Genomic DNA, 25,187 nt, shown 5'->3' with positions numbered 1-25,187 from the left:
AAAGGCCTCACAAATATGTCCTAAAGTATTGCATATGAATGTTTCATAACGTGTCTGATGTTTTTGTTTATTTTGCTCTGGGAACTGTTCTTGGTGTTCTCTCTTTAGGGTCTACAAGGCCTTAGAAGGCAATAGGCAAGAGAGACTCCCTTACAGAGTTTACATTCCATTCTTTCGGAGAAAGACATGAGCAAATAAATAAATGGACATATACTATAAGGTCAAGTAGTGGTAAGAGCTATGAAGAAAAATAAAACAGGGTCAGAGGACAGAGGGTGAGGGAGCTGCTGTTTTAGACAGGGCAGTTAGGAAAGGCTTCTCTGAGGAAGTAAAGCAGAGACCTGACCTGTTTGAAGGGGAGTGAGCCATGGGAATGTTTGGAAAAAAGATTATTTTTGGTTAAAAGAACAGTAAGTCCAAAGCTCAAAGATGGGAGAGTGCTTGGCATATTTAAGAAACAGCAAAGAGGCTGGTGCAGCTCAAGTGCAGTGAGTAAGGTGGAGAGCAGTAGAAAGTGAGTTCAGAGAAGTAGCCAGGGGCTACAACACCTTGGGCCATCAGGCCATGTAAGATCCTATGTTTTATTCTAAGAATGATTAGAACTCACTGGAGGATTATGAGTAGAGAATGATATTATCTGATCTGTGTCATAAAAGGCTAATTCTGGCCATTTTGTGGGGGAAATAGAAGAGGAAGGCAAAAATGGAAACAGAGACACTAGTTAGGAAGGTATTGCATTACCAGGTATTGCATTAAAAATGATGGTTGCATGAACTAGGGGGGTAGCACTGGAGGTGGCAAGAATCGGAATCAGGATACGTTTTCTTGGTGAATTAGGACTTGCTGATAAATTAGGAAAGGAAGAGGAGTCCAAGATTTTTGGCCCAAGGGATTGATGGATTGATTGATGTCATTTACTAACATGGAGAGTTCTTATTATATTTATAATTTGACAATAATTTATGTGATTCAGTGGTTCTTAACCAGGAATGATTCCCCCCACTCACCCACCCATGGGACATTTGGCAATGTCCGGAGACATTTTGGGTTGTCACAATGGGAACTAAGGGAAGGGAATGTTTTACTGGCATGTTTTAGGTTGAGGTCGTAGATACTGTTAAATATCCTGTGGTGCCTAGGGTAATTCCCACAATAAAGAATTATCCGGTCTAGAGCGTCAATGGTGACACTCCTGAGAAATCTGCTCTGATTAAAGATTGACTTTCAATATATATTTGCTCTGTTATGGCAGGGACTTTGGGTGGAAGTACTGTGCTCATATTGCCTAACACATAGGGAAAACTCAATAAAACATTGTTAAATTATGATGGTGTTTACACAAACAGAATAAGACTTTAAGAGAAATAACAGGTTTCAAAGGTAAAGTTAAAAAGTAAAAAAGGTTATCTTATCACCAGACTTTCAACAGTAGTGTTTCATATCAGAAGAAAAGAGAGTAATGTATTTAAGCTACTCAGGAAAGAATATGTGAATTGAGGATTTTATATCCAGCAAAACTGATCTTCAAATATGAAGAGGCACAAACCAATAGTTACCAACATGTAAGATCCCAGAGAAATTGTTCTCATAAGCTCTTTCTCAGTAATCTTCTAGAAAACATACTTTAGACTAAAAGTGACTAGAGAAACTGAAATATTAAACATACTGTTACTTATAGAACTAAGTGGCAGTTAAAAAGAGAGCCCATAGTATATCACAGTCATATGATCTGAAATGTAAATATACTACAACCTTAAAAATAGGGGAGAGGATGCAGAGAAATGGGGATAGCTATGCCAAAAAAGTGTTTAACTGTTTTTAGTCATCAAAAATGATAATGGTAGTGTTAGGATAATTTTGAAGCTCATATATATAATATGGGATAAATTAAATGAGTGAGTATGGGACAGTCTATCATCCTATGTGTTCTTGAGAACTAAAAAGTTTGGTGTGGAAAAAAAAAGATGTAGGCTTACCATAGCACATTTAAATTAACCCTCCAGTACTGAATTTGAATTGGAAATATTAACATGAACTTATGAGGTATTTTAGCTCACAATATAGGAAACAAATATAGGCTGCATTTACATATTCATAATCAAATAATATAAGTATAATAATTCAATATCTATACATATAAATATATAAAATATATGCTATACTTCAAATATGCATATATACATACATATACACATATAGTAAATCCATTGAGAAAGCCTAGAACTAAGGGGATATACTAGAAATAATGACTAACCCAGTATTATTAAGAATCTTTAGTACCCAGATTATGGTGTTGAAATACTATTTTCAACAAAAGGAAATATATTTGATACTGAATTAAAATATATGAAAATGAAATAAATCGTTAATATCACCATTTTGCAATGCCCACTCTATTAAGGCTTCTAGGCACTGCTCATTAATGGCTGTTAACATAACATTTAAAAAGAAAAAAAGCAAGCCATTATATACCTATTGATGGAAGAACGCAATTCATCTATAATCTCATTAAAGGGTTTGATCTTCCAGAGATCAAGTCTTTAGATTCAAATTGCAGAAAATACAGAGGACAGAGTAAATAGCAATGAGTCTACAAGTAGCAATAGTCAGATAATGAGAAACTTTATGGGTCAAGCAGCCTGGGTTCTTCAACAAAAAATTATAAGGAAAGGAGAGGGATGGAGGGGAAAGCTGGAGAGATGTCAGTGATGTACCAAGTTTGAAAAGTAGAGAAGACTAAACAATACTGTCTAGGGATCCTTGGGTGATAAAAACGTAAAGAAATACAAATGTCTACCATCAGAACCAGGAAAAAGAAGGAGGCTATGAGTGTGATGGGGAACACAGAGGGACATCTAGAGGCTAGTCAAGTACCATTTCTTGATCTAAGTGGTGATTATAAGGTTTTTTTTTAATGTTAAATAATAATTCACTAAGCTATACATTTGTTCTATATAGTTTTCTGTATGTGTGCTTAATTTTACAATAAAAAGATAATGGCTATATAATATATACATAGTATACATATACACACATAAACATAGACAGAAAAAGCAAAGGGAGGTAGGTGGAAAATCAGATAGACAGATAAGCTTGGACGGGCAAAAATCAGAGTAAACAATAGATCCATAGCCCCAGAGATAAGTGGGGTTCTTTTGAACAATTACAAATAGCAAAAGCTGGATAATTTATCAAAGAACAGCATCTGAACCCGGTGGGGGCCTTTCTCTTTTCCCTGTGTAAACTGAGCATTTGTTAATAGAAGCTTTTGCTCTCTGGATGGTCTGTTCAAGGATGGCTGCTTGGAAAGCACTGGGGGCTAAGATAGACGCAGAGCAAACCTGACCTCCTCTGTACCACCAAGGAAGACCTGAAGGGGAGAAACAAAAAGGAAGGGCATTTCGACCAGGAATAGTACGTGCAAAAGTGCTTTACCGTCAGAAGAAAGGCTCCCTGTCTTTTACAATCACTGAAGTTTCCAGCCGGCCTGTCCGCTCCATGCCTGTCTGTGAAAACCTACTCAGTCATTTATATGGAACTGGAAATCAGCCCTTCTTTTCATTGGTGAGGCCTACTGGGGGAATGAATATACCAACCACAGAAGAAACCATGATTCTGATTCGTAATGATGGGTAGACAAATAAAGGGACATTAGTTATTTGAAGGGAACCAACAAAATGAACAAGAAAGTTCCAAATATATAACAGAACAATTTATCCTGGAGGAAGCAGAGATATTTGAGAAAACAGGAATTAACTTTATATAAATTCTAATTCATAAAAAAAAAAATTCTAATTCATACTCTCAGATCATCGAAGATACCGTATTTATTAAATAAGACAAGATACCATAAAAGACGAGCAATAAAAGAATAAAAGAGAATTCTTAGAAATTAAAAATATAATTTCAGAATTAAAGAACTCAGTGGTTGAATTGACTAATGAAATAGACAGATGAGTACTGCATTGGTGAACTGGAAGATGAAGGCAAGGAAATCTCCCAGGATGTAGAGCAAAGAGGCAAAAGAGGGAAAACATGAAATAAACATCCAAAGAGATGGAGGATAGAACCAGGAAGTACAGACTTTCCAGAAGGAGAAAATATATATAACGGGGAAGAGAAAAAAATCATAAAAATAAAGAACTATAATGAAACACTTTCCCCAAGTGTTTAAAAAATACACATATTTTTGATTAGAAAGGACCATTGTCTTTGATATTCACAAATAGACATATTCCTGTGAAATTTCAGAACTTGCAAGATTTAATAAAAAAATTCTAATAACTTTTAGTGAAGGGGAAAATGTTCCATCTATAATAGAGTAGAAATCAGACTGATATCAAGTTTCTCATTAGCAATACTGAATGTTAGCAGACCTTGAAGTAATGCTTCAGAGTTCTTAGGAGAAAAACAATCAGTACTGTATTTAGCCAAACTATCAATTAAATATGCATGCAGAATTAACAAAGTTTTGGACATGTAGGCACTCCACGTTTGCCACCCACATATTCAATACAAAAAACGACTTAAGTAGATTTGAAAAAATGAAAAAGGAACCTAAGGAAGAGGATTATATAGAATATAAGAAACAATGGTGGCCAAGGAAAAGAATAAATAAAGGAAGCTGGAAAGATATTTAAAGAGAGCTGAGTAGAGATGTTGGCGTTTGGGACATTCTTCTAATGGCAACCTTCAATGATCTAGATTTCACTTCTTTCTCTGTTGGTTCAATCATTCTACATAGTTCTATTTTGACTGTAAAATCCTAATGCCAAAACTGCATTTTATCTTGAGTTTTTAGAATTATCCTAGACAATGCATGTAAGATTTAATAACAGTCATTGGAAAGATTAAAAATGATATAAACATTGGCAAAATAAATGCAATACAACTACCCAAATTTTGGTGGCAGATGGAGAGAAGTGATGAAAGAAGGCTCAGATGCACTATTTTCATAATCCTTTATTTTCTTTTGTACTTTCAAGGGATAATAAATCAAGGAATATGTTTTAAAGAACAAATCATTTAAAATCACATAGGTAGGTGCTAAAATAATTTAAAATATATAGCTAATGAAAATTATGGATAAGGAAGGAGGTATGCATAAGAAGATGGGAAGTAACATAAGAGTACAAACAACTTCAGCTTTTAGTAACATGGAGTCTATTAGGTACCATCTAGAGTTAAAATATCAAGACAGAAGTATAAGAATATTGCTAGGCTCACCAGTCAAGTCTAGTTGGAATTAGATTGGGAAAATGAGGATCTGGTGGTTCCCATAAGACTTATAAGGAAAGAATGCCCCAGTTTTCAGAAGGAGTTTAAGTGCTGGGCAGTTAAAAAATACTAAATAATAGGGCAGTGGCAGTTAAAAAATACTAAATAATAGAGTGGTGCCTGTGGCTCAAAGGGGTAGGGCGCTGGCTCCATATGCCAGAGGTGGTGGGTTCAAACTCAGCCCCGGCCAAAAACTGCAAAAAAAAAAAATACTAAATAGAAAGCAATTCTTTTCACCCCTCTGTCAACTACTTAAGTAGGAACTGATTGATTAAAATTTACTTTATGCCTTTGTTAGGCACATTATTTGCATTATCTCATTTAATCTTCACAACAATATCATAAGATGGTATTGCAATCCCAGTGATATAAAGGAAGGAAATCAAAGCTCCAAGACATTAAGGAAATTGCTCATGGTTATTTAGTTGGTAGGCAGTGGAGTCTGCATTAAAAATGAATGCTGATATTTTTCCCACTTCTCCATCTTCTATTTCCAGGTTAGTCTGTGGTTTCTGGGCATGACATTGATTTTATACACTTTGCACCATGTATGTTTTATTTCTCTAAGTAAATTATCAGCACCCTGACAAAGTGTTCCCTGTCTTGAACATTTCTTGTATCTCTTACAACACAGTGTTGTACCTTTTGTATAAAATGAACTTAATATCAGTTATATAACTCTGGAATCAATATAATGCAAAGGAAAGACATATTTCTTAAGTAAATTAGGCATAATAAAGGATTAATGTTATGAGCCTCTATAGTCCTTGAAGCACATCAAAATATCTTTCATAAATTAACATCTTTGTCTTTTTCTTCATTTTCCTAATTAAGCCAGTTTCTCAGCATTGCAAGCAAAAGGGATAAATACATCAGTAGGAATCCAATTATTTTTTCCTATTTCAATTTCTTGTTTTCTTTCAGCATTCGTTTCTATTCCCTCCCCTTGTATTTGTCTTACCCTTTAGGCATATTATTTGTTAAACAGAGCTTTGAGGGTTAGTTTATGATGCTTACCGTGATGTGTAACAATATTTCTAAGGAAAACTAGCTTAAAATGGCTTAAAAAGGGAATTTGGGATGTTTTATCTTTGTAAACAACAAGCTTCCGGTACACAATCTGTATTTTGCAGCACCTAGCTCAATGCGAATGTGAATGCTGGCTGAATTAAATGTGAAATGAGGAGTAAATCTTTCTAGACACATTCATTCTCAGTAAGGGTGAAATATGTCTATCCCTAAATCATGCCCACTTTAGGCAAGATGCAAATGCGGCAGAGCCTTATTCCACCTCTTGTTCACGGTCGTCCACACAGCCCACCACAAACACAGCGAGCACCTATTCTGCTAGTGTGGATGGATTTGGGTCTGTGTTTTGTTTCACCACAGCAGCATCTTGCTGTAATAAAGGCTGGCTCTCGGGCTTCTTGTGGTTTTTATTCCAAGCTGAGGATGCACGCTTACAAGCCGCCAGTTTCTGCAGTTAGCTGGAAGTGTTCACGGCCCCTCCCCCAGCCACCCTTTTCACTGTTTCTGCTACTACTTTTATTCAATTCAACACTTGAGGGAACTGCAGATGAAATGCCTCTGAATCTAAATTGCCAGCAATGGAAATAACAACCTATTTTCTGACCTCCCCTTCCTCCACCCACACTTTCTGAATCTGAGTCTAGGAGCACAAAGCTGTTCTCTCTCTTGTCTCTTGGGTTTAGCGTCTAGTGGCTTTTCTGGGCTAGAGAACAAAAATACAACCTCAAACACAAATCCATTAGAAAAAATATTTGTAAGAGAAAAGAAGAAGTGGGTGTGCTATACTTAGAAGGCATATACGAATGCTAGGAAATATACAATGTGGAAGAAGAAATCAGAATTTACACATTGCACCGTGAAGTCACCTTGGGAGATTATACACTTAACACCACAAGCACTGATTGCTGCTAAACTGTTTTTGAAATTTCTCTCACAGAATTGCTCTCAGCATCAGTACACAAGATATGAGAAAACAATGCTCTTAACACCTCATTTTAAAAAATCCTAGACAGTATTACTCAGTTTAATCACTCACTATGTTATAAGACTTCTCCATGAATGGGTTTTTATCAATTTAGAAAACATCAAATCCTCTCTCAAAGAAGAAAAACTTATCACTGATGAGATTTTAACATGTGACACAGGCTCTAACGAAAAACCTACTATGTGCCATGGGCAATAGCCATGTTAAACAGGACTAGTATTATTTTAGAGTTAAGAAAATCGTTTCATGTGAGAGATTAAGTAACTTGTTGCAAGGCTATACAGCCAACGAATGGGAGAGGGGATTTGAACTCAGGGCTGACTTTATTTATTTATTTGCAGTTTTTGGCCGGGGCTGGGTTTGAACCCACCACCAGGAGCCTCCCTCAGGGCTGACTTTAAAGCCTGCGCTCCCCTTCAGTGGAAATTCTAAGGAATGATTTGTAACAATTTAGCACGCTGAACCCAGAGGAACAGGATGAGGTGCAAGAAAAATGGTGAATGCAGGAGTGGATAAAATAACAACATTGTTAACCATTGGCTATTTAATGCCTTTGTATATGTTTTAGAGAAGTAAAACCTGAAACAAGTTGCAGAATAGAGACACCTACTGACATCCTCCCCAACTAAATTAGATATTTATTTTGAATATACGCAGAAAATTATTTTTCCTGGTTAATAGTTGTGGTGTGAGGTTTGAGGTAGGATGCAAATGCTAAAAAAAAACTTTAGATTTTGTAAGAAAATGTCGTAGACCTAATATGGAAATGTCCATATTCTTGTTTTGACATCCCTTAAAAATCATTCTTTTTCTGAAATGTATTCTTTCATAGGTCGTCAGCAGTGCCAGATATAAGCTCATCATATATCAGCATTACTTGCTGTATTGCACAGGATTCTATTTATGAAAATTTGGAGAAGAAAGTTATCTTGAAATGCCAAGAACAATTATATTTCTTTTGGAAAATTAACTCTCCCCTCCCTTATCTTTTGGAGATTGAGTATAACAGATAAGGGTTCTCTTTTCATGTTAACTCAATGAAACTTTCTTACTCAGTAATTTGCTTGTGAGATTTATCCATGCTGTTGCATACAGGTAGTTCATTTATTTCCATTCATGCTGATTATTCCATTGTGTACAATACATATACCACATTTTAAAGAAATCACACTGCTGCTGTTGGACATTCGTGCTGCTCCAGTGTCTGGCTCTTAAGACCATTCTTGTACATGTCATTGGTGCACACATGTAGAGGACTCATTTCTGTTCGGTATATACTCCTAGGTGTAAAATTACTGGGTTATAGGGTTATAGTCAACTTTAAAGACTTTGTCTATTACCCAGAGAATAAAGTTCACAATTGTTAGTAGAGGGGATGCGACAAGAGTAGGCTGAGGCCAGAATGTATGATGATGGGGTGTTACTGTTAGCTGAAGTGTAGTGTTTACAATGAATGAGAACAGGAAGTTATGTTTATTATGTTCATATGTAACATTAGCAATGATCTCTGGCAGGAACTGAAATCTGACAGATGTAACCGTCTAAGGATAGTGTGCTGGCTATTCTGTTTACTCCCTGTTTATTCCATTCTTTGTCCTTCTCTAGCTCTGTGTCTGGGACGCTGACCTCTGTGGACTGCATCATCTGGCCTTCCTTATTTACTGGACGCACCAGCAGGAGATGGGAAGGTAGGAGGAGATCTGGGTAGTTACTCCTTCCAGTTCATCCCTGCTTTGCTATTGTTCTACTGTTCATGGCTAAAGCTCTCATCTAACAGCCTTTCTTCTATGGCTCAGCTCTCCAGGAGCTCTGGTAAACATTCCTCTCTTCATCCTTTGAGGCTCAGGGATAGGCGGCAATGGCTTCCACACTAACTAGTTTCTGGGTACCTCACCATACTTTCTTGTTTTCTTTAACTCTGCCCACACCTCTATATCGTATTATATTATTTTTAAATAGATCCCTATTTCCTGCTGTTCTCTGATAAAAAAAAGATGAAAAGCATGAATTACATTGGGAATGAGATGAGCAAAGATGAGTTTAAGTTCATTTAAGCAAAAACCCTCAAAAACATAATATCCTACCTTTTTTAGGAGTGAGGATTACTTTCTATTTTAACGAGCATTTGGACATTATAGTCCAAAAGGAAGAATATTGATTTATTCCTTTATATTCAACCCTGAAAAAAAGAATTAGTGGATTTATTATTGAAATAATCTGACACTTCTTACATTCTTACATTTCCAATTAGTGGCTATAAAATTTGGGAAGTTATTTGAAAGTACTAAGTTCTAGAAGTAATATAATTGGGCCAGCTTAATTGAGCACATTTCAGCATTTCTAATGGACAAGATGCCTGTCTATGAGTCATAATTAATAAATCCACAGTGCTAAGAATATGACACAACACACCAGCCTGCTGGGAAAGAAACCAGTTCATGCTTATTTTTTCATCTAGATGCAGAAGTCCCTCTGACACATGCTCTTTCTTCTCTGACCTCCTTTCCAGAGTCAGAAGCACATTTTGTTTCTCCCGTAGTGGTTAAAAATGACACACTGGGATGTGTCTACAGGCTGAAGTATGAGCCAATTTCTAAGAATTGAAACTGTTGCCAAAAAAAAAAAAAAAAAAAAGCACAGAGAGCAGTACCTCTACAAATTTAAATAGTCTCTGGGTACTGTCACTGGAAAATAATGACTTGCATTCTGTACAGCAACTGGGAAGCAATGTTGTGTGACTCTTCCCCCTCTTGGCCTCCATCCCTCATAACCCCACCCCCACTTCTGCCAACAACCCAAATTTCATTCACATTCAATGCTGGAAAAAGTATGTGGCAAAGAGACGAAGGGAAGTAAGTTTAGGAATCATGTTCTTTGTTGGGGAAAACTGCTAACTCTGGCTGTTTCTATTTGAATGGCATTTCATTTTGTCCAGTTCAATGTTTGCTGATTGTTCATGCTGTCTAGAAAAGCTTTGATTAAACCTTCTGATTTCACCTCAGCTTTTTTTTTTTTTTTAATCCCCGCTGGGCAAGCTCTTGTCCTGAGGTACAGAAATACAGTCAGAAGGAAAACAACAAAGTAAGAGAATTAAAGGGAAGGGGTTAAGAAACCTGAAGAAATGACAAGACTGGTTAATTTAACCAGGATACTGTTATAATTAACCAGACATCTCTTTTGATATTTGTTTTACTAATGTCTTAAATCCCATGACTCTGATACATAAAACCTAAGATATTTGTAAAATCCATTTTCCACCTCTGTTATATTTCTCCAGTAGAGATGATACAAAGATATTCTTTGTTGGCTCCACACCTGGTTGCTGGTACATCCACAGTGTGCTTTTTATTCTATTGATGTGGGTAGAAAAACAAAGTTGCTTATTTCTTCAGCATGGAATTTCTGAATTTGCTTTAAACCTGGTCCTCGTTCAGCCAGGTCCTTCTCCTTCATGATCTATGACTAACTTTATTTTTAAATACTTGTGAAAAATCAATTATTCTCACAAAAGACAGCAATTTAGAGGCACATGTGTATGCGTATGCACACATACCTACACAAATACGTGTATTCACAATTATGTGTACAAATTACATATACACGTGATGTACACAGATATGTACCTGTATACATAGTATGTATATGCATAATAGTGCACAGATACACACATATTTGTACATAGATAATGTCTATACACGTACATATATCCACTGTTATTTATAACCTTGATATATATATATTTTTTTTTTTGCAGTTTTTGGCCGGGCCTGGGCTCAAACCTGCCACCCCCGGTATGTGGGATCAGCGCCCTACTCCTTGAGCCACAGGCACCGCCCTTGATGTATGTTTTTTAAGAACATTTTTCATTATGAAAAAATATAAAGAATAACATAACATACTTTGTACCTACTATTGAAGTTTGAAGAAGCCAGAAATGACATCCCTGTTATCACCATTCAAGTTCTGACACAATTGAGAAGGACAAAGAAGTCAGGCAGATGGAAAGAAAATCTGCTGGATGACCATTAAAGTCTACATAGAGAATATAGGTTAAGTGTATGTTAATATAGCAACATACAACACACCTTCCTTTCCACGTTTTAAAAACCAAACTGTGGCTCAAAGGAGTAGGGCACTGGCCCCATATGCCGGAGGTGGCAGGTTCAAACCCAGGCCTGGCCAAAAATAACAAAAAACAAACAAAACAAGGGAGACAAAGACAGGCAAATTCAACAGCAGCTTATTTCTGGTAAGTTTGAAAAGCATGGATTGGGTGTAGGGCAACATTTGGCTTTATAACCTTTTACCCAGAGTTAAGGAATCAGACCCACCTGGGCAGAGTTCTCCTGGATTTCTGACATTCTATCTACCTTGCAGCCAACAGCCAAGCAGAGCACTCTGCAGATGGGAAGATCTCAGACAGGAGGAGAGTGGGGCTGAGATGGGAATGCCTAGTCCCTCTCCAAATACATTATCAATGAACTTTCTCCATTCTGAGGGAAGACAAAGTGTTATGCCTAAAAAAAAAAAAAAAAAAAAGTGTTATGCCTAAAAATGAGGAATGTTCATTGAAAAATACCTCCTAGGGGAGCATAGGAGAAGAGGGACCTGCAGCCCACTCAGCTTAAACAAACTCTTCTTGTTTTGCCTTATTTCATTCATTCCTTTTTTAATATTTGTAAATAACTTCACAGTTACTGTTGAAGGTCTCTGTGTACCATTTCATCACCCCATTTTTCTCTCCTTCCCTCTCCACTGTGACTACTACCCTAGTGTATATCATTGAAGCCATGTTTTTATACTTTTACACATACATGTATCTCACATATGTGTACATATACATAAACAATATATCGGACTGTTAATGCATTTTATCAATTTTTTTCTTTCTTTTTTAGAGGCAGAGTCTCACTTTATTCCCCTTGGTTAGAGTGCTGTGGCATCACAGCTCACAGCAACCTTTAGCTCTTGGGCTTAGGCCATTCTCTTACCTCAGCCTCCTGAGCAGCTGGGACTACAGGCGCCCACCACAACGCCCGGCTATTTTTTTGTTGCAGTTTGGCTGGGGCTGGGTTTGAACCCGCCACCCTTGGTATATGGGGCTGGTGCCCTCCTCACTGAATCACAGGCACTGCCTGCATTTTATAAATTTTAAATAAGTGAACTAACAGTGGATATAGTATGTAATTTTGCAACTTGCTTTCTCATGAAACAATGTTTCGAGATTTATCTATATAGATATTTGTAGCTGTAAAGGCTTGAATTATATGAATAAACCACACTTTTTATCCATTCTTCCACTGTCATTTAGTTAATCATTTGGTCCCGAGTTTTTACCATATAAGCAATACTGATATGAATACTCTTGTATATGTATGTCCCTTTCTGCATGTGAGCAAGAGTTTCTATAGTGCAGTGATTCTCAATGAGATAGAGTATTGCCCTCCTTCAATGCCTGGAGGTGCCTGGAAATGTGTAGGATCAATCTTGGATGTCAAACGACTGGGAATGGTATTACCAGCTTTAGTGCTAGAGACCACAGATACTCAATGACCTTTAATGCACTGAGTGGTTACATACAAAGAATTGTCCCACCCCAAATGCAACTAAGTCCACATATTATTATTATTATATATATTATTCTATATATATCTCCACATGTGATCACAGAGTGTGCAAATCCTCCACTTTATTCAATATGGCCAGATGGCTTTTCTATACAGTTTTACTAACTTGTAACCCCACCAGTTCTTATTAACGCCACATACTTGCATTTGTGATTGCCAAACTTTATAATTTTTTTACAATATAAATTTTATTTATATTGTCTAATAAAAATTACAAATTGTCTCAATTTGTGTTTCTGAGGTTACTAGTTGAAGCTGAACATGTTTTCATGCAGCCATGGGAGTCTAGTCTTCTATTGAGTCCAGTCTTCCGTGAAATGTCTATTCTAATCTTTTGTTCACTATTCTATTGTGTTGTCTTTTCCTTATTTATTTGTAAGAGTAAGAGTTGATTATATTTTAGGATATATGAGGGCTATGAATCCTTTGTGCATGTTGTGACTCTAAATCAGTGGCATACATTGTATGTAAATATCTGTCTCATCTGTGTCTTACCTTTGAATTTTGTTTGGGATATCTTTTGTAGAACACAGCATTTTTAAAGTTTTAATGTAGACAAGATTATTAACATTTTCTGTTCTGGTTTGTGCCTTTGTTTTTTTGAGACACAGCCTCAAGCTGTCGCCCTGGGTAGAGTGCTGTGGCATCACAGCTCACAGCAACCTCCAGCTCCTGGGCCACAGGCGCCAAGCCTGGTTTGTGCCTTTTGGTTAATAAGTTCTTCCTTATCACAGTCTCCTTTATTTTCTTCTAATGTTTTTGCCTACTTCACCCCCTCGTATTTAGGTCTTTAATCTTGCTGGATTTTTTTTTTTTTTTTTGGTCATGTGAAGTAAGGATCTAATACTATTTTCCATATGGATTACCAATTGATACATCACCATTGATTTAACTGCCTTTCATTTTCCCACTGATATCTAATACCCTTCCTTGATATACCATGTCTCCATATGAGGCTTTCTTTTCTTTTCCTGGAATCGTATGCAAATACCACTCTGTGTTGATAAACAGGGCTTTGTAATAATTTCTGATACACATAGGACAAGATTCTCCCAACTTTGTTCTTCAGAACAGTATTATTTATTCTTGATTCTATACTCTTCCTTGTAGATTTTAAGTGCAATCCATCAAATTTCTTGACATGAGGGATCATGTAACCTTGACAATAGTGGGACTTCCACTCGTAAATATGATGTATCTTTCCACATCGTCAGGTCTTCCCATGATCTTCTATAATGTTTTGCCATTTTTTTCTCCATTTTTGAGACTCTTGCTAGAATTTTTCATAGGCACTTTATAGTTTGGGTTTCTATTTTGAGTCTATTTGATAAAATAGTACTTTAATTTTTTTCCTTTTCTTTTTTTCATTTTTGTGTTTTTCTTAAGACAGGGCCTCACTCTATTGCCAGCAGTGCTGTCACAGCTCACTGCAACACTGAACTCCTGACTAAAAGAATTTTTTTTTGTAGAAATTGGGTTTCGTGATATTGACCAGCCTGGTTTTGAACTCCTGATCTCAAGCTATCCTCCCATAACAACCTCCCAAAGTGCTGAGATTACAGGCATGAGCTACCACATCAGGCTTAATTTTCAGTTTAACTTCTTAAGTTAGTTAATATTGGGGGAAGGGAATGTTATTAATTTTTCTAGGTATATAAATTCAACAATCTTATTAAATTTTTTTTTGTTTGTTTTAGCAATTTTGTCTGTGAATTTTCTCTCTTCATATCCCTGTCTTATTGGTAGTGTCTATTTGTTGGAAAGACTACCCTTTCTCTGTTAAATAACCTTGGCATCTGTCGAAAATCAAATTGACCATACATATATGTGCATCTATTTTTAGACTATCTATTCTGTTCCATTGATCTATGCATCTTTCCTTATAACAACATTTCATGTCTTAATTACTATGACTTTATATTAATTCCTGAAGTTAGATAGTATGAGTCCCCTAATTGTGTTCTATTTCTCAAAAGTATTTTTCCTGTTCTTGACACATTGCCTTTCTATATACATTTTATTTTTTATTTTTTGCAGTTTTTGGCCGGGGCTGGGTTTGGACCTGCCACCTCTGGCATGTGGGACCGGCACCCTACTCCGTTGAGCCACAGGCACCGCCCTCTATATACATTTTAGAAACAACTTATAAATTTATAGGTGGGAAATCTTCTGAGATTTAGAAGATTACTGTTGGATTGAGTCTCCAGACCACTTTGAAAATTAACATTTTTAAATTTTAGGGCCAGGTGCGGTAGCTCACACCTGTAATCCTAGCACTCTGGGAGGCCAACACACCTGGATTGCCTGAGTTCAGGAGTTCAAGATCAGCTTGAGCAAGAGTGAGATCCTGTCTCTAAAAGTAGCTGGACATTGTGGTGGGCACCTGTAGTCCTGGGTACTTGGGAGGCTGATGTAAGAGGATCACTTGAGCCCAAGAGTATGAGGTTGTTGTGAGCTATGACACTGCAACACTCTACCGAGGGCAACAAAATAAGGCTCAGTCTCAAAAAAACCCCCCAAACTTTCATACTGAGTTTTCCATGCTTAAGATATTATTTCTCAGTTTATTTATATTTTCTTTAATTTCTCTCAGCAATGTTGTAAATTTGCAGGATACATGTCTTGTATATATTTTGTTAGAATTACCCCTGCGTATTTCCTGATTCCTGATACTATTATTTAATCAATTAATTATTTTTGATGCTATTATTTTAAATCTCATGTTTAATTGTTTACTGCTGCTATATCCATTAAATAACACTGCCCACTGTCTTCTTGTTTTTGTCTTACTTTTACATTAACTTTATTTTTGACATTTTTTTTTAATTGTTGGGGATTCATTGAGGGTACAATAAGCCATACATTAACTTTTTGCAAAACAAAAATCACTAAGCCTTTCTACAACTGGCAATCAACAGTGTATTTATGAATTTTGTGCTTGCTATACCTTATATCCCATGCCTCCCTCTGGGTTAACTCTGTTTCTTATTCCTTGCATCCTTTTCTGGATGTGCAGTAAGAATCTGTAGCTTTGTCCTCCTCCTTGAATGTTAGTACAGTATAAAATTTTAAATCGACAATTAGTTCTCCTGAACACCATTATATGCTGGCATTTATTATTTCTGTTGAGAAACTGATGGAAATCTAAATTCTCTTTCCTTTTTAGGTAATCTATCTTTTCTCTATGGCAGATCTTAGGATTCTTCTTTAACCTTTATGTTCTACAGATTCATTATGTTGTGACTTGATGTGATTTTGCATTTATTTATCCTGCTCACTATTCAAGGTACGATTTAAACATGACGTCTGCTAACTTTGAATTCTGGGAATTGTGGATTTCTCCTTTTCTTTCTGTTCCGTCTTCCTTTCCTTCTATTTGTCTCCTATGGGTCTACTTTAGCTGTGGCTTGGAGCTTCACAATATATCCTCTGTATCCCAACTGCTTTTACTTTGTCCTTGTACGAGTTTCTTCCTACCACCTTTCACGTCACTAATTATTTCTTTGCCTGTGTATAAGCTAGATTTTATTCTGTCTATTGAGTTTAAAATTTTTCTACCTATAGATGTTAAGGGTTATTCTAGCTCTAATGCAGAATAGATTTTTAAAAAATAATCATTTTAGGGTTATAATTCTGAGTTTGCACACTCCGGAATGCATGAAAAGAGGCCATTTCTTACAATGTACCAATTATGTTATGACATAACTGGTAGATATGGCATATCTTACTTAATAAAGCTCTCTATTGTTTATTCTGATGATACATTATGAGAATAATGTATGTATAATGCTAATAACTTTGGTTATTCTTCTTTAATGGTCTGAGTTCATAGCTCTCTAAGGAGATGAAGGCTTTTGTGATTGTTTGAAAAAGAACAGCAACAAAGCAATTGTATTTCCCAAATAATATATGCAAGAATGTTTAAAGTGAGTTTTCATAATTCAATACATTAAGGAAGACTGGATAATGAGCACATTTTAAATATTTCAAATGCAGATAAAAGACAGCTAAATAGGCACTCTGCCAAATTTCTCCCAAACAAATGACTTCAGAACTTACAAAAACATGTAATGCTTTTGTCTAAAAGAAGAAATTTACAGGAAATGGCTAAGATATTAGAAACAGAGGTCTTTAATGGGGAATATCTGGCATTGTAACATAGTAGTTAGTATGAAAGTTACAATGGTAAATTTCATGTAAATTTAAGTTAATTTTTATTCCATATTGGGTGATTAAATGAGGGTAATTTGAAATGGGATAGCTTATGATTAACTCATTTTAATGTATTAATTATTTTATCTGAACTGATTAGCTAAGGAAAATTTTCTCTTCCCCAGTGGAGTATATACATACATTCATTGAAAGGAAACAAAAAGCTAAAGCCTAATAAACCTTCTAATTAATACACATATGTAGCATCTGTCCTACCTCTTCAGATATAAAATTCTACAACAGCAATTATAAAGTGGGTAATAAAAAACATAAATTTCAATAGTATTTTTGCAGACATCAGAAACCCCCTCAAACTTTACCATCTGACATTATTGACCAGCCATTCCTTTAAATAAAGATCTCACTTTCTACACCTTGTTTCTATCCCTTTCTTCGTCTTGCCCCCGTTTTTTCTTCAACCCTTGGTTATACTCAGTTTTCTGTCTCTTTCATATGCTCATTCAAGATATTCTCAAGATTTCAAATATTGTTTCTTTCTCTTAATAAAATCTACTTATATAAGCTGATAGCATTCTAAAATGTCTCTGTATATTTCCAGCTGCTGAAACAGTATATTTAGTAATTTGGTGAGCATGTCTATATTAAGAGGCTTAAGATTTATTCCAAAAGAATGTTTATGGAAGACTTAACTATGTGTTCAGCATTGTCCTGGGTGCTGGCATGTGTGTCATGAAGTGTAAGGAGCTCATAATTAAGGGGGAAGAGAGATCTATAAGCCAATGGTCACAGAGATGGCGTGATGAAGGCTTGGAACACAGGAATGTGCACAGTGCACTCTGAGTGCCCAAAGACGCTGGCTAATCCCTTCAGATCCCCTTTCCCTACGTCATCGCTCTACTTGTTTCAGCTTAAAACACTACAATCATCTTTGACCAGTCTTTCTATATTTCATATTATCATATTAGTTGCAAGTTATATTTGTGACTCTTCCTTCCAAAAATCTCATAACGATCCCATCCTCTGTATCCTCTACTCCTCACTATCTCCATCGCTGCTGTTCTGGTCTAATATCTCTCAATAACCTATGTATTGTTTTAATATTCCATTAACTGGACTCCTGTTTAAATCATCCGTGATCTAATCTTTTCAGAATTGCGATCTAATCTATTCATCATTTCATTGTCTTGATTATTGAACTCAGGTCTAATACCTAATGTTTAATGGCTGTAAATCTTGCCCAAGTTATTTAATTTCTCTGGGCTTCTTTTCTTCATCTGTACAATGGATTGTATCTCCAAGCCATTTTTACAAAAATACATGTAAGTATAAAAAACAGTGCTCAGCACTTAGCAAGTAAATGTAGCTGCTATGATAATTATTACTCATTCTTTCTCTCCAAGTCCCATGGTCCCATGACAGTTGCCTCTTATTAATTAAACTTATAACATTTTTGGTTTATTTTGTATTTCTCTGCATTTTCTCTCTCTCTTTCTCTCTCAGAATATACTTCTCAAGAACAGGCATTGCATCTTATTTGTCTTTGGGTATGACTTGTGACCCAATTTTTCCTTGGCCTATCATTTGTCACCCAGTAGGATTTGATAGACTCCTGTTTGATTCACAGTGATGGGGACAAAAAGGACCATAGCTCAATTAAAATTATACTTTCATAGATACCTGATATCACTGAAATCTATGGAATTATATATTAAATGGTCCCCAAAGAATCAGCTATTTCAAAAATTAAAAATTACTACAGAGAGCTTAATTCATCATAATTATATCATATATTATACAACATAAAAATGTCAGAAGTAGCTCTATTCACATTACTGTGTTTCTTGATGGTGATCTTTCTGGACAAGTAAGGCTTGCTGAATTTGAACACAGATAATAAAGCTCATGTTCAAAGAAAATGGTTAAAATATGATATAGAACTGGGAAAGGTGGTGGAGAAGTTCTTGGGAGAATGCAGTTAGGGGATCTTTGAGTCTCAACAGTTTGCAATTCTTTTCACAGCACATGAATGATTTAACAGTTACATAGTGGCCAGAGTAAATTATTTCCATTTCTATCACTGCACAACCTATTATAAGTAACCAGATAAGACGCTGAATGATTATATTGTTATGATGTATGCTGATCTGATCTGAGCTTTTATTTTCTTTTTTGTTTTATTTTGTTTTGATTTCCAATGTCTTGGATCCTTGCCAAATCATTAAGCAAGTCAGATCTAGCTGAAGCTGGCTTGAATAACCTCAATATAATTTGCAAAAGCCAGTTCATCAAAACCCTCGGGATCACACAAACAAGGAAAAAAGTACCAAGGGGCCTCTCCTATTTGTCTTCCTGGCTATTTGTGTTCCACGGAAAGGAAATAAAATAATGTGAACAGGATTTAAATTTTCTGTTTTGACAGATTATTAAGAACCCAATCACAACCTGCCTACTGATGCAGCCAAGTCTGGGAAGGTGGCAGAATGCCTCTAAAGAAGCTACCCACACATATAAAATAAAAAATTCAAGAAAAGAGAAAAGAGTGAAAAATTAGGCCAACATTAATAATTTGATAGAGTTTGGGGGAATTTAAAACCAAGACACATGCTAGCATGTCAGGGTATATCAGGTCAGTTGATGGGCACAAGATTCCCTGCATAGAATTCGGAGACCAGGGGCTCAAATGCTGTCAATCTCATCTTGTTCTAGCTTGTGATCAATAGCTCCAACTGAGACCACCATGAAACACCAGTTTCTTATCCTCTGAAATTAGATCCTACCCTCTGTATGAGATTTCCTACCACAGGGCTAGCTCTGATACAGGCAGTGGGGCACCAACTCTGACTTCTTTAAGAACCTTTTATAAATATTTTTATAATGACACAAATTTCACCCTGATGGACACAGGCTTGGGTCCTTGCCTCACACCCTTCTCTCCAAGGCTGAATTGTAATGAAGCATGGAGGCTTTCATGGTGAGGGACACTGGAGAATCACTGCTAGATACAGAGCTGAGGAGATTACACAAATTTATAGGAAAAGGAATCCTCAAAACTGTATAGACTGAAATACGTCAAAATGACTGTCTTTGGTCCAGTGAAAGGCTTGGTTAAACTGTAACTCTGGGGCCAAATATGGCTACTGGCTGTTTTTGTAAATAAAATTTTTATTAGAACAGAGCCATGCTCACCTGTTTATTTATATATTATCTATGGCTATCAAAGGTGAGTGGCTGCAACAGAGACTGTATGGTTCTCAAAACTTAAAAGTATTAAGTATCTATCTGTTGAAATGTTTGGTGATCCCTGATACAGAATAACTGAGCGAAATCACTGAGGCTCAGTTCTTTTGGTGGGAAATAACATACCTATAGATAAAAGTCAAACAGGCCTAAAAGAATAGCTGCATAAAAGTTTATACAATGGCAATACTTTCCAGAAAGGCACTTATTGGGATACCTGTTACAAGAAGCAGTACATATCATCTTTAAAAAATAACAAGAAATAACTAGAAAAGACAAATTTGGTGCCCAGCTAACAAAAGTTTATTTAGAAAAAAAATTATGCCTCCCAATTCCCAATTTAAAAAATGAAAAATACTATTTGGCAATATTACAATGCGTGAAGAAAAACTCAAGTTGGTAAAGCACATATTCATGTAGCATAACATTGCAATTCACAAAAACAAAATGAATGCATATATTTTAATGATGCATATATTTAATAGTTCAAACTGTGAAATTAATAATAGAGCATGAATTTTAAATTGTGATTATCTTCCAGGAAGTCCAAAATATGTTCTAAGCCTGGAGCCCAGCTCTTTACTCCCATGGGAGTGGGTGTGAACCCTCCATAGCATTCTGGATGATGCTGTGAGGTTGGTTCTACCATAGCACCTGCTCAAAGATGCCAATCTTTACAATCACCTGGCAGCAGTTACAAGGCATTCCAACTTTCTCATTCCAACATTTATTTCTAATTGTAATTCTAGTACAATTAGAAATCTCTTTCTTGAAAGTGACACCAGGAAGTGCATTGCTGCATGCAAAAGGAGACAAGATCCTTTCTCTTTCAGAAAAGTTGAGTTCTAAGAGTTGGATTTGGACAAATATTGTATGTGGAGAGGCAATTACTTTTGAAAAGAAAACCTGACATTTCTTATATTAGTGCTACAGATTAGGAAGAGCCAATGGAACAAACATACCCTACTCCTTGAAATTTTCAAAATCACATGAAAGAGAAAATGAATTCCAACCTATCTTTTATATGAAAACTATTGAGTTGCTTAGTTTTGGTTTTGTTTCATTCTGGGTTTTGTGTGTGTGTGTGTGTGTGTGAGTGAGAATTAGAAGTTACTTAGAACATCAAGGGCTGAAATATTTTCCTTCTTTTTCTGAGAATGGACATTAGGGAGTTATATTCCTAGAGAATTCTCTCTTGCCCTCAAGGAAAAGAAAACCAGGTCACTGTTGCTAAGATTTGGTTGTTTAAAGCTCTATTTCTGACTAACTGTCTTAGTTTGTTTGTGCTGCTATAAGGGAATACCTGAGACTAGACAATTTATAAAGGATAAAAGCTTTACTTGCCTCACGATTCTTCTGGCTGGGCAGACAGCAAAAGCCCCAGACTCCTACTCATGGCAGAAGGCAAAGGGGAGCAGGTGTGTGCATGGTGACCAAGAAAACAAGAAAGAGAAAGAAGCAGGTGCCAAGCTCTTTTAAAGAACCAGTTCTTATGGGAACTAATAGAAGGAGAACCCCCCATTACTGCAAGTAGGTGACCGAGCCTTTTGAGAGATCCACCCCCATGACCCAAACACCTCCCATTAGGCCCCACCTCTACTGGTGGGAATCCAATTTTAATATGAGCTTTGGAGGGTTCAAATATCCAAACCACAGCATTGCTCATCAAGAACTATTGTGAATTAAGAGGTAGAACTTTTGGAGCGAGGAGACAAGGGATATGGTAAGGAGGCAGTGAAGAGTAAAAAGGAAGGGAGAAAGAGGCCATCTCAAAGATCTGAAAACAGAGTGGCCTGAGGGTGGGCCACTGCCCAGGAGCTGCCAGGGAAAGGTCAAAGAAGGCATAGTACAAATACCCGGAACTCCTTTAAGCTGAATCATGTCTTCAAATTGTCCAGTCTTCAGCTTGAACTTGCCAGCTGGTCACCTAGCCATGCTGGGATGGGTCAATGCCCCGCGAGTGCCGCAGTGTTTGCTCTGCCACCTTTGACCTACTCCGCGTGCACATCTCCCCACTGGACACTTCAGATACCCAGAAGGGCAGTGGGGGCAAACATTTGGGCTGAGATATTAGAAATGGACACTCTCATTGAACTTGTTTCCTTTTATTAAGTATAGCCAATCATTTAAGAAATCAAAAAATAGAACGAAGAGTCAGTAGATCAATGTACCAGTATAAAGTACCCAGAGACAAGCTCAAACGTGTGTGAGAACTTGGTATTTGAAGGAAGTCACTTCACATCCTTAGGTGAAGAGCAGATTACTCATTAAATTTATGATTTCAGACAACTGCCTATCCACTTGAAAAAAAATAAAAATAGATTTTTATCTCAACTCCCACATAAAATATTTTTCAGACAGATTAGAGACCTAAAAACAGACTCAAAACTATTAGAGTTGCTTCAAGTTAAGGAAAGTTAAAAATTAAAACTTCTAGACTACAACATAATGTTGGTAAAGAGACTAGAGCAGCAGCTTACTGAAAAGTGCCTCGTTTTGCTCTGTATTATGGCCACTCTTCTGCCCAAATTTTTGAGGGAAAAATAAGGATGAGCACTATATATGGGTAGTATGGCTTAAGGGAAGGGGAACCCAGCAGGCCACTGGGTACACTGGGTTCTAGTTCAGGAGCATCCAGGATCTGAGGGGAGCAGGCTGGAGCTGCCTCTACCCCGTATGATCAGGGAAGGGGGTGGCGGCAGGGCAGGCAAGGTAGGCCACAGTTGTGCCAGGGGAGGGCTCTGGCCTAGCAGCACAGAGGGCACTGGGAGTTCTGCACAGGCCCCAGGAACCTGCCTGGCTGCCCATAGGCCAAGTAGCCTCAGAAGCTCCCACCCCACCAGCTGTATGCACGCGTGGCCATCTCAGCTGTGGTTCCCAATGTGACAGGGAAGGAAAGGTTCTGGGACAGAGGAAAGGGGCAGCCTTTACAGAGCAGGTGGCTGTGGAGGGTGGTGTGATCTGCATGTTTATCAGGGGAGCATTGGCCAGCCTAAAATTTGTTTCTCCCAGCCAAGAGCTGGCCACTTTCTTGAAGGGAGTTTCCCCAAAAGTTTGAGCCAAAATCATGGATGTACATTATACACAGAAGCACATTTCACATGGCAAAATACAGCAAATCTGCTTAGCTAATGAGTACAATCTAAAAAATGTTTTCACTAGAAAAATAATAATGGGATACTATTTTATTTTCATCCAGACTATCAGAAGTCTAAATGTCAGACAATATTAAATGTTGGTAAGAATGTGAGGACTTTAAGCACCTCTGGTGAGACCATCAATTTGTACAAACACTTTGGTGTGCCTATGGCCATAGCTACTACAGTTTGGAAACACTTAACCTCTATAATGGACCATTCCATTTCAGGGTATACATACTAGAAAAAGTTTCATACATGTGCAGAAGGAGACGTGAACATATGTGTGTGCACATGTGTGTTCATGATAGCCTTGAACACAGATGTAACAGCAGACATTTGAACATGTAACAGCAGACATTAAAAAAAAAAAACAAAAATCCATAAAAAAGGGAAAATTATATAATGGACTTTATAATACAATGAAAAAGAATGAGCCATCAGTTGGATAGGTCCAAAAAATAATATTGAGTAGTAAAAGCAAGGAGCAAAGTAACAGAGAGGATATGATATATGTATATTTAAAAACATGCCAAATGATCTATGTATTGCTCATAGATATATAAATGTAAATGTATGTGAAGATATGAAAAAGGAATCTGAAGCATAGCTTTAAACCACATTCTAACAGTTGTGTCTGGAGAGTGAAAGGAAGAGAATTAGACGGAAGGATGGTAATTCTGGGGGCTTTCGCATTACATGTTTTTATTTTTATAAGCGATTATTATATTATTCTTTGTACCTTTTCATGTTCTAACATTTCTTCCACTAATGTTTAAGATGCGACAGTGAGAGATGTCCCCTTGTGACTTCTCAGGTGTTGATGTGGGTCTGTACACGGAGAGACACATGCAGTACAAGATAAACACATAATCTAGGCCACTCTGCTACGAAAACTATTTTGTGACAAATTTTTAAAATTTTGTTTTTGAGGACAATTTTACTGTTGCTATTCTGCTATGTGAATAGGTTAATACAATTAGAGAGACTTTGGTCTAAAGGGGAGCCTCAGAGAACATTATAGAATAACCTCTTCATTTCACAGATGAGAAAACAAAAGCCAGAGGCCACGCAGCTTGTTAGTAATCCAGTGAGGATGGAATGCCTGGAATACACTAGAATGTTATATAAACCATCTTTTCCCGACTGTCATCTTTATTCGTTCTTCCTCACCCTCCTCCCCGCCACCCTGTGACAGAATTCTACTCTTCTATTACTATTCTTATTACAGTTGGCTTGGTGTTATTTACGAATGTCTATTACCCTCTCAGAACATGAACTTTCACTCCTGCAAGTCCAAGACTGCATCTGATTTATCTTTGTAGTTATGCACATAGTAGGTGATCAATCAATATTTGTTAAATATTCTACCTTAGTTATTATCTTTATGGTACTACCAGCGTGGGATGAAGGACAATATATTAAAAGGAACTTAGCACTTAGATTTGTTGTAACTCTAATAATAGAGTAGTAAAACTATTTAATATCTAATCTTCATTTTAGAGATTACTTGATTCAGCGAGCTGAGCCATAATGTCTCTGCTGTGTTTTTTGACATATACATTATAGGAAAAGCATGTCTTTAGCAGCTGAGCCTGCCTTATCACCCTAATCGTGTGCAACTCGGTAGTGCATAGGCAGGCTTTTCTTAGAGGGGTGAGCATGAGTGTCCCCCAGTTCTCCCCAGCATCATCTTAAATTGCGTATTTTTCAACGTTCAGT

Source organism: Nycticebus coucang, chromosome 2, assembly GCF_027406575.1.
Source record: "Nycticebus coucang isolate mNycCou1 chromosome 2, mNycCou1.pri, whole genome shotgun sequence".
Taxonomy (NCBI): Eukaryota; Metazoa; Chordata; class Mammalia; order Primates; family Lorisidae; genus Nycticebus; species Nycticebus coucang.
This window is presented reverse-complemented; position numbering follows the sequence as displayed.